The 10,883-nt window shown below is 42.6% G+C and overlaps 1 pseudogene; it reads right to left on the bottom strand.

The window, feature by feature from the left end:
- Positions 1 to 653: 653 nt before the first annotated feature.
- On the bottom strand, positions 654 to 771 carry LOC134912494 (5S ribosomal RNA; annotated as a pseudogene).
- Between the last annotated feature and the right edge of the window lie 10,112 nt (positions 772 to 10,883).

Genomic DNA, 10,883 nt, shown 5'->3' with positions numbered 1-10,883 from the left:
ATCCAACATCTAGTATTATGTAAAGGTTGACTGCATCATTGAGGCTTCAGCGTGGTCTGTCAGCATGGTAGCAAGAACTACTGCTCTTTCCAAGTTAGTCAAGAGAGTAGCATGGCTACCAACCGGAGCAGGTGATACTTCTGCTAACTATAATGAGTGTGGATCCGCACCAGTCACATGAATGTGTATAAATGTTTGAATTATATGATATAATGACCAATATATGGGCAGTTTACAAAAAGATTCTGAACTGCTTATTGATTGGTGGTGCTCCCAGGAAATTTGTAGATAAACTACATTGAAAAATAGGAGAAAAGACAAAAAACCCTTTTTAGGGAGCACTCTTGATTATTAAATATATGTTGTGTAAATGGAAATCTCAGAATTAAAACTTAACCTTTAATTAATTCTTGAGTAAAAGATATGAAAATTTACAATCAAATAATGCTAATATTAAAAGGATCTTGTTGACCTTTTTAGCAAATATGGTGCAAGAACGTTATGTAGGTGAAAATATATGCCTCGGATAAGCCTCACCAGTTATAGTGAGGGACAAAGAATTGTAGTTAATCAAAAGGATGTGGATGGTGTCTAGCTGTAGATGAAAATGGAAGGAAACAGGAGTGAGTTGAATAGTAGTCTCCTTGGAAAATGGCCCACTGCACCTGGTATTCTCAGGAGGTTCCCCTTCCTAGTACTGACCAGGCCATACCTGCTTAGCTTCCGAGATCGGACAAGATCAGGCGTATTCAGGATAGTATGGCCGGAAGCGGGCGGCAATCATCGCTTGCAGCGAGGAACTCCGGGGGACGTGTAGGAGACACCACTAACACAGTGGTGGGGGTTAAGTACACTAGACCACAAGAGCAATTGAACATTACTTGCCTACATGATCTGCGTGCCCCTCTCCCCCAAACTTAGGCCCTCATTCCATTGTTTGTTTGTATGTATGTGCGGGATAAACTCGACAACTACTGAACGATTTTGATCTTGTTTTCACAGAAATGTTCCCTGAGATCCTCCGAGTTACATAGGCTATGAATCACCTCTCTATTAATTGGCTAATTAGTAAACAAAATTATCAATGCATTGAATTGTCTCTGTTGTTGCGCCCCAGAGCAGGTAATGCAGGGGTCAGTGCCACACATGGGTAATGGGGGGAGCAGAGGCGCACATGGGTAATGGGGCACATAATAATGGGCATCCCTTGTCATTTATGAAAAAAATATTTTATTTCTGTCAGTACCATGAGCAGCCAGCCAGAAGCTACAAGATGGCCATACGGTATTAGTTCCCTCAGCACATTGCACCCCAGGACACTGGGGAAGATGTACAAAGAGTGGAGAAGTGAGCCAGTGAAGCCAGAGAAGTTATAAATGTTACTTAAATGCTGATTGGTTGCCATAGGTAACTTCTCCACTGCTCACTTCTCTCTTTTTACTGCTTAGTACATCTCCCCCACTGACTGTCGCCCCTCTGACCTCCCCATGCTGGAGCGCATCTATTCATACTGCATTACTGCACTGGTGTAATATATAATAACAGTTTTCATAAATAACAGCGGGACCCCCGCACCCCCCCCCCCCCCCTGCCAAATCCGCCTATTGTCATTTGAATTTGAGTGCTTACAATTTCCCACTATGATAAGTTTAGGAATGACAATAAACAAGGCGCAAGCCGATCCCTTTAATGTCATCGATGTGGACTTGTGCAGCGAGGTCTTCTCATATGATCAGTTAGAAGTGGGTCTCTCCCATATCGGAAATGCCAACAACAAAATCATATTGATATATTTTCATATTGATAACTAATAGAATAAAAAATTATTTTTGCTACAGAAGACAGAAAGACGAGTGAACTGAGAATAAAGGGAAAGAAAAAATGTATCATGGAAAACAATAATCACTCGGCATAATTGAATAACATGAATAATCACTCGGTAATGACGGGTAGGCACTCCTAGTAAAGGATAAAAGATAGAAAGGTAAGAAGTTTAATATTTCTATACCCAACAATGATGTTATATTTTGTAACTGTAACCAGGGCTATTTTTCAGCAGGAACGCTGTTCCTGAACCTTTCAGTAACTGTGACATTGGGGGTCATTCCGAGTTGATCGCTAGCTGCCGTTGTCCGCAGCGCAGCGATCAGGCAAAAAAACCCGGCATTACTGCGCATGCGTTTGCACCGAAATGCGCACGCGCGTCGTACGGGTATAAAGCCCGTTGTTGTTTTGCACAGGTTCTAGTGAAGTTTTCAGTCGCACTGACGGCCGCAAGAAGATTGACAGGAAGGGGGCGTTTCTGGGTGTCAACTGACCGTTTTCAGGGAGTGTTTGCAAAAACGCAGGCGTGTCTGAAAAAACGCAGGCGTGGCTGGGCGTTCGCTGGGCGGGTGTATGATGTCAAATCCGGACACGAATAGGCTTAAGTGATCGCAAGTGCTGAGTAGGCTCAGAGCTACTCTGAAACTGCACAAACTGTTTTTGCAGAGCTCGGCTGCACAAGCGTTCGCACTTCTGCTAAGCTAAATTACACTCCCCAGTGGGCGGCGGCATAGCGTTTGCACGGCTGCTAAAACTAGCTAGCGAGCGATCAACTCTGAATGAGGGCCATTGGACCTTATTCAGTAAGGATTGTAAATTTGCGAATCGCAATCTGTGTGATAACTGAATGACTGCACATGCGCAGTGTTCACATTGCACACACGCAAGAAAAGATAGCGACAGAAATTGCTTCCACATCGCGATAGCAGTGCAGTCGCTCTTTGACTGACAGGAAGCTGGGCGGAAACCTGATGTTTTCTGGGTGCGTCAGAAAAAACGCAGGCATGCACAGGCGTTTTTAAGGAGGGCCTCTGACATCAGCGAGGACCACTTCCAGCCTCTTGTGTCACAATAATTGTGTACAACCTTGCCTGGCACAGATAGGAAAAATCGACGATGGTCCAGTAATTGCGTATCGTTATGCGATCACATTGCGCATTGCGATGCATTTGCAGTTTCTGCAATGGGTGTTTTTTCTCTATTTCTGGGCGGCAACTATTTGATGGCAGCAACTGCTTTTTAGCAGAAACTGCAATCCTTACTGAATAAGGTCAGTAGTTCGGAATAGAGTTCCTGAACCTGTCCTTGACCAAAATGTATTTTCCATACAGTAAGTTTTATTTGAAGGTACCCCTTGAGTGCCCTCTTTAATTATGATCAACATGTATCATGCAAATGGATTGTAAGGATGAAAAGTTGTTAATCTTCCAGATTTGTCCTTAAACAGGATCAGAAGTGGATAGGCAGAGCTCTTTAGAATATAGAATAGGGGAACTGTTGGAAAGAGGTCCCTTAAAATAATGAAAAGAAACATGGATTTAACGCTTCAGTTATTCTTTTCAATTTGCTGCTAATGTCCCATGTTATGTTTAGTTCATGTAGAAAGTACAGGGGGGTACACACGTGGAGATGTGTGCTGAGCGATCTGTCACAGACCGCTCAGCACACAACTCTCCTCCCGCTCAGCACTCCGCGCGATGTGTGCAGAGCTGAGGGAGGGGAGGACACATCGGTGAAGTGAGAGACCTGACTAGATTGTGCCTGCATGCCGGCACATCTAGTACCGGCGATAGCGACGCGTGTGGCCGCGCATCGCTATCGCTATTGGGCATACATATGGAGCGATGTATGCTTATTTTCTAAGCAATCTAGTCAGATTGCTTACAAATTAAAAAAAATTGCTCCTTGTGTACCCCCCTTACCTGAGACTGACAATAGCACCAGGACAAACATATAGGGCAATTCTAGTGGTGTCCTATCCAGACGGCAGCGCCAGTAAAGCATACCCAACGCATCTGGACAACCATGGTCTGTAACCATGCTGCACAGCTGTAGAGCTTATTCTAGATAGTTTTATAATATAATAGTTCCATAATAGACTGATCTGCGACCAATGTTGCATCTTTGTAATGCAGCCACTGGGACTTGCAAAACCGCGAGTGTCCCAATACAAATCCATGAGGCTGCAGCATATGCATATTTTCGCACAGTCACTGCGCACACATTCACAGCTGTGGTGACATTAGCGTACATCTCAAAATCAGACCCTATATCCTGACTTTTCATCTGAAGGAAAAATTTAATATTGCTGTGGACGAACTCAGTGGGACACCTCTAGAATAAGCAGAATAGGACCTAGGCCACTGGCCTTTTTCTGACGAGGAAGAAGAGGAACATGAGAAATGTTAGTTTGAATCCCAGAGTCAGACCACATAGAATACATTCTCTAGTGCAGATTTAAATATTGCCAAGACACACCATTTTTTTTAAAACTCAAATATAATGGTGATGCATGGTGCAGTTGGGTGTCCTAGTATGTAATGTCGCAGCTTCTCCATAGGTAACGCCTGAGCCACATCTGAGAAAGCCAGAAGAGTCCTACACTGCCTGGCCCAAAATCAGAACTGGCTCTGCAACCACTAAACCCACAAGTATTGATTGTTCCAGGGCCTCAGTAGTGGTAAAACACTGACGGACCTGCTCTGCTTGCTATGGCGGCACACCTGGAGACTGCTCAGGGCACACTAGTGTGCCACGGCACAGTGGTTGAAAAACACTGCCCTAGTGCAAAAATGTGCGATTGCGACAAGTTATGTTGAGGATATGCATCAGTCAAGATATCCCACTGGCAGCGGGGGTCCTTGTGTACCTACCTTGAAATCAGTGTCAGAAGAAGATCCCTTTTCTTCAAAAAACACCCAACAGTCTTTAAGGGTCTGGTATTACATCCAGAGATATGGAAGCCCAGACCAGCAGCGTAGATCCTGAATAGATCGAGTCTGGGTACACACTGGCCAATATATCAGACGTTCGATTGACCATCGGCAGGTGTATACTCCCGATATGTCTGTGAATGATGACGTTCACAGACATTTTGCGGTGGCTGTGCAACACAGCCAATGGCCGATATATCTTCAGATATATCAGTGCATCTGTCTGTGTGTACAGTACACTTGCTGTTGGGGGCTGAAGTCACAGCTAAGTGGGCAAATTGAAATGCCCACCAAGCTGGGTGTCCTGACCAACACGTCGGGCAGCCAATTGGTAAGTGTGTATACTTATCTGGATCTGCCACTCGGTCTGCGAAACGGTGGGTCAGCCAACTTGTCGGTCAGGTGTGTACCCAGCTTTAAAAAACAGGGACTTTCTCCTAGATTCATCAGAATTATGTTAATGAGCACAAAACCAGCTACGTGGAGGATATATCTTTAGGTTTTGAAGACATTTTGCATTTGATGCACTTCAAGTCATACAAGTGGTGAACGTTCTACAATCTGACAAAGACATGGCCTAGCCCTCTATTAATGTGATAATACAGGTGACATCCTTAAATGTATTCTAAGACACTTATCTGGGGAATATGGGCTGCTTACAAGATTTATGTGGCTAATAACAGACTATAAAGTAGACCACAGCATTTTGAACTCATCTGGTTTTTGACAGCCTTGGTCATTCATCTTTTTGGACCAACCCTTGTTGGACACAGATTTGAAATTCCATCCTCACCATAAGCTGGTATTTTTGCTTGCGATCATCACAGCCCACCGAGCTGGTAAAATTCAGGTTTTTAATTTTGTTTAAATTTGGTTATTGGGAAGACACAGTGATTATGTTTCTAGGACCCCATTAATATGAATCTATGCCACAACTTATGGTTATAGATTTGAGGCTTCCGGTGTATCGACATATATGGCTCTTATTGTAGTAAATACTTTCCAGCAGTGATTCAGCCTGAGACTGGCACTCCTTGAGCTGTTGTTGTCCAGTATATTTTAGGTCATACTTTGTGCAGACAACTAACGAACTTTTAGCTGCTAGCCTTAGAGCCATCCAATGCAGCTGAGTTTATGGTTATTATCATGAACCAGGAATTCAATTCTCTCAAAGCTCTAGTTAGGGGTGGGGCATTTTATGCATATTACAAATATATTTATATATTTTTAGCCCTTTAAATGAAATCCATGTTTGAAATATTGAAATGATCCTCTTCCATAAGCTATATCAACTTGCAACCTAGTAAAATAGCTTCTCAATAAAAAATGGACCCCTTTTTGAAGTGGATATTTTTGGCAATATGGTTAAGAAAAAGGTATAGGAACAGTTTACTAGTCCCGACACCCGTTCAAATCCCGTCGACGTAACGCCGTAAGGGGCAGGAGACTGACGCCAGAATCCTGACAGGCGGCATCCTGACTATAGGACCAGCTGTGGGGGGGGGGGGGTTAGGTACAGAACAGGCCCTGCATCTAAGCCACAAAACAACTGACAGGCTACGGATGCTTGGGAGTGGTGAGGGGCGGGGAGGGGGCAGCATCAGGCAGCATTCCTAAAAATGGTGGTGTGTCAGGCAAGTTTTTGGATGTGAGATGGCCACACAGATAACCACACACGTGGGTTGTTACACCGCTACCATTGGGAAGTACTGGATCATCCTCCCTACAGCCCTGAGCTGGCACCAAGTGATTTTCATCTCTGTGGACCATTGAAGAAGCACCTGGGTTAAAGACTAATTGCAACTGACGGTGAAGTTCAGGAAGCCGTCATGTCCTGAGTTCAGGAGCTTGACATTTATTTCTTCTGTGTCGGGATAGATACCTTGGTGTACTGTTGGAACAAATACTTAGACAAGTATGGGGACTATGTGGAAAAATAATCTATACTAAGGCCATACTACTGACGATATGTATATGTACGACTTGAATAAATTTACACAATAAGAAGTTTTGTCACCTTATTTATTGAACCACCCTAGTATATAATTGGTGCAGGATGTGTGGTACACATGGGTCCCTGAGTCAGTGGGGGCCCTCACTGTTTTGTTCATATGTTTGTAAATCCAGTCATAAGGACACAGAGACATGTGAGTTCACTGCTGTGCTGTTTTATTCCATCACCAACTCCAGGCACACTGCACACTGGACCACCCACTTCCCAGCATCCCCCTGGTCCCAGGGACCATCACTGAAGATTCAGGCTTACACATATTACTAAGGGAGTGTCTACAAATATTAAGCATTCTAATACACTAACATCACATCCTCTTTTCTTTAAAGATAAGCCCTGTACGCTTCAATGCAACAATTAACAACGTCATAGAAAGAACATCATCTAACACGTTTCAATGAGTCTCTCAGGTCTGCGTATTTCCCTTTTGGGTCTTTCATACACAGTCTGTGTTTCATCTAACATGTTGGACCATGGTTTGTTCACCATTATGAGGATCATCATACATGTCAGAAGAAGGGTATTCTTCAGTCATGTTGTCTTCATTATGGTTAGGTTGAGATCTTAAATCCACCCGATTTCTTCTTACTTCCGTTCCATGCTCTGTACGTATAGTATAAGATCTTGGTGCTACTTGTGCTTGCACAATACCTTTCTGCACCCAAATACCTTTCTTGTGATCTCTGAGACGGACTTGGTCACCCGATTTTAGATCAGATAAGCTTTTTATTCACCTGTCATGGAACAGTTTCTGTTTCGCCTGTTGACGTTCCTTACTCAGTCTGACCAATGCTGAGTTATGTGTATTAAGCAGTTCATCATGTATCGGGAGATTTGCTCTAATCCTCCTTCCCATCAGCATTTGTGAAGGAGAAAGTCCAATCTGTAAAGGTGTATTGCGGTAGATTAAAAGACTTTTGTAGAAATCTTCTTTACCTTCTTGAGCTTTTTTCATGAGACTCTTTCCACCAACCCATTTGAGCGTGGATAGTGGGGACTTGACGTAGTATGGACAAATTCCCACTCAGCAAATTGTCTAAATTCAGCACTGGAAAACTGAGGACCATTGTCAGGTATTCCACAGACAATACGATCTCTAATCAGTGAATCCTTTAAATCACCAAACTCACAGGCACACTGCACACTGGACCACCCACTTCCCAGCATGCCCCTTGTCACAGGGACCATCACTGAAGATTCAGGCTTACACATATTACTAAGGGAGTGTCTACAAATATTAAGCATTCTAATACACTAACATCACACTCACCGCTCACCCTCACCAATTACCTGTTGGCCACCCGTTCCATGTTTCTTTCCACTGATTTAGTTGAAACTACAATGCCACCATATATTTCAGAAGAGATCATCAGAAATATGGCACACTCTACAGAAGGAAGCTAAGACTGTCAGTGTGCCAGAGGTATTGTCACCTTCTGCGCATGCATGATATTTGCAGAACAAAGGAACAGAGAGAAAGAGAACGTTATCACATGGATCCCTCATGTTCTATTGAGGTTGTAAGAAAAATAGAGGAGCCCCTCCCTGTGCTTAAGATGAGGGCGTGGGGCACCTTAGTACTGTAAAAGTTTTATTAGGTGGTAGTTTAACTTTAATATCAATAAAGTACTTTAATTGCTCTTTAAAAACAATAAAATCAGTGTATGATATTTTGAGTAATGCATTGACTGTTAATATTATATCCCTTGAATTTTAATGGACGTTAATTTGAAGTGAAAATATAAATGGCGGTAAAGTGTTTGATGCATTCATTTGGATGTACTTTTAATGACCTATAACTAAACATTTACCATTTGTACCTTTACATTAGCCTGAGAAAGTACACACTGAGTAAACTACAAATCCATGTAACATCATAGAACAAATATCTTGAAGCGAATATACACTTTCCTTTCCCTGGCATGCAAACAGTTACAAATTTTAATGAGGAACTTAGTATAAACATATTTAAAACAATATGGCTGGGCCACTGGAAATCTGTTATATGATTATAGGGTTCAGCTACAACTTTCATGAATACAGATTGAGCTACACATTTATAGAAAGAAAATGCTGTGATCAGCTTCACTTCATTAAGTGCTAAAGAGCAGTATGGTTAAGTCAATGACAAGAGAGGGTTAACCCATTTAGCCCGGGTAGGCAGTTTTCTACCCATTTTTCAAGATTTTTTGTGGGATGGCTAATATTGACCCAATTAAGAAAAATCTGGTGGAATTCCCCCCCCCCGATATAATGATAAAATATTGAAGTGCTGGGTAGAAAACTACCCCCCTGGGCCGAAATGTGTATGTTACGGCATCAAGGGCGTATATACCATAGGTGCAGGGAGTGCAGCTGCTATGGGGCCCTGAGCTGAGAAGGGCCCACCTTCCCTGTCATGTCATGTTACATGTGTTGTATACATTTTCAAACATTGGGTGATACATAGGGGCCCTTACAAACTTTTGCTTTTCGTCCTACAGTATCTCTACTTATACCCCTGGACCTGCTCATTCTACTGTGGTATAAAATGAACTGGAGGACATTTTAATGTTACATGTAGTAATATGAACTGGGCACTGTAATGTGGCAGACTATGAAGTGGAGGCACCATAGTGTGGCATAATATGAACTGGGGGCCCTTTAATGTGGTGTAATATGAACTGTGGGCACCATACGCGCACGCAGGGGGGGTTTCCGAGTACCTGGAAACCCTTCCTGCCCACCGATCCATTGGCGCAGGTTACATTATTATTTATTTAAAAGAGTGGAGCGCAGGGAGAAGGCTGGTCCGTAAATAGCCGAGGCAGTGCTGCTGTTGGCTGTAATGTAAGAGGGGGAGCCGCAGCGCACAGCTGCCCTCAGGCATGTCTATCTCTTTGGAGCTTTGACGGAGCTATGACGGCCGGATGATGCTGACACTGCAGGTGTGTGTTTCCTGTGTCAGGGGTGCTGGCAGCCGCGACGGGAGTGGAGCCGAGTGGAGGGGTGAGGGTGGGGAAGCCCTATCTGATGTTCCAGTAGCCGCAGTAGGAAACAGGAATGTGTTGTATGTGATGTGTGTGTATGCCCCGTGTATGTGTGTGTGTGGACATGCTGTGCGTGTGTGTATGCCCTTTGTGTGTTTGTAAATATGCTGTGTGCATGTATGTTATGTGTGTGTGTGTGTGGTGTGTGTGTGTGAGACAAGAAAACTAAAATAATAAAATAAAATAAAAAAATTATCTATCTATATATGTATAATATAAATATTATATAAATGTAATAATATATAATAATATAAAATAATATAATAATATATATGTATAATATAAATATATATATATATTTCCTGTGAGTACTGCCTAGTTGCTCTATATATAGACAACAGTCTACATGTGATGGCACCCAGGCTGTATTTTTGGTGAAGTAAGCGCTGGATTCCTTGTACTATATATATATATATATATATATATCAGATGCCCTGTCTTGCAAGAATCAGGCAACACTCCATAGACTTCTGAACATGCAACTACATTTATTCCAGCATATCACCGTTTCAAGACCTAAATGTCCTCTTCATCAGGATTTATATAATTTATACATAATAAACATATTTTTTGGTATATCCTGATGAAAAGGCCGTTTACGTCCTGAAATGTTGATATGGAACAAATGTCACTTTGTGTTCAGAAGTCCATGGAGTACCGCATGATCCTTCCAAGTCAGGGGCTTTGACAGTCATGTGAATACCCAAAGGAAGACACCCTGGCAATACAAGCATTGTTTATTGAGTGCCCATCTACATGCAAATATATATATATATATATATATATATATGTATATATATATATATATATATAACCCCCCCCCCCCCCCCTGAAAATCCTGTGTTTGCCCCTGGGCACTGTATAAAGTAATGTGAATTAGGGGTACTGTATTGCATAATGTGTACTGGCAGCGCTACAATAAGACATACTATGGTCTATAAAATAAACAAGGGCAATTCTATGGGGGATAACATTAATTAAGGCACTACTATAGTTCAGTAAGTAAACACGGACACTGTTATGGGGCATACAATGAACAACTGCTGCAGAGAGGTGTCTCTCTAGAAGCATTGGGACAGGGGCCCC

This window comes from Pseudophryne corroboree, chromosome 4 (assembly GCF_028390025.1).
Source record: "Pseudophryne corroboree isolate aPseCor3 chromosome 4, aPseCor3.hap2, whole genome shotgun sequence".
In the NCBI taxonomy this organism is placed as follows: domain Eukaryota; kingdom Metazoa; phylum Chordata; class Amphibia; order Anura; family Myobatrachidae; genus Pseudophryne; species Pseudophryne corroboree.
This window is presented reverse-complemented; position numbering and strand designations above follow the sequence as displayed.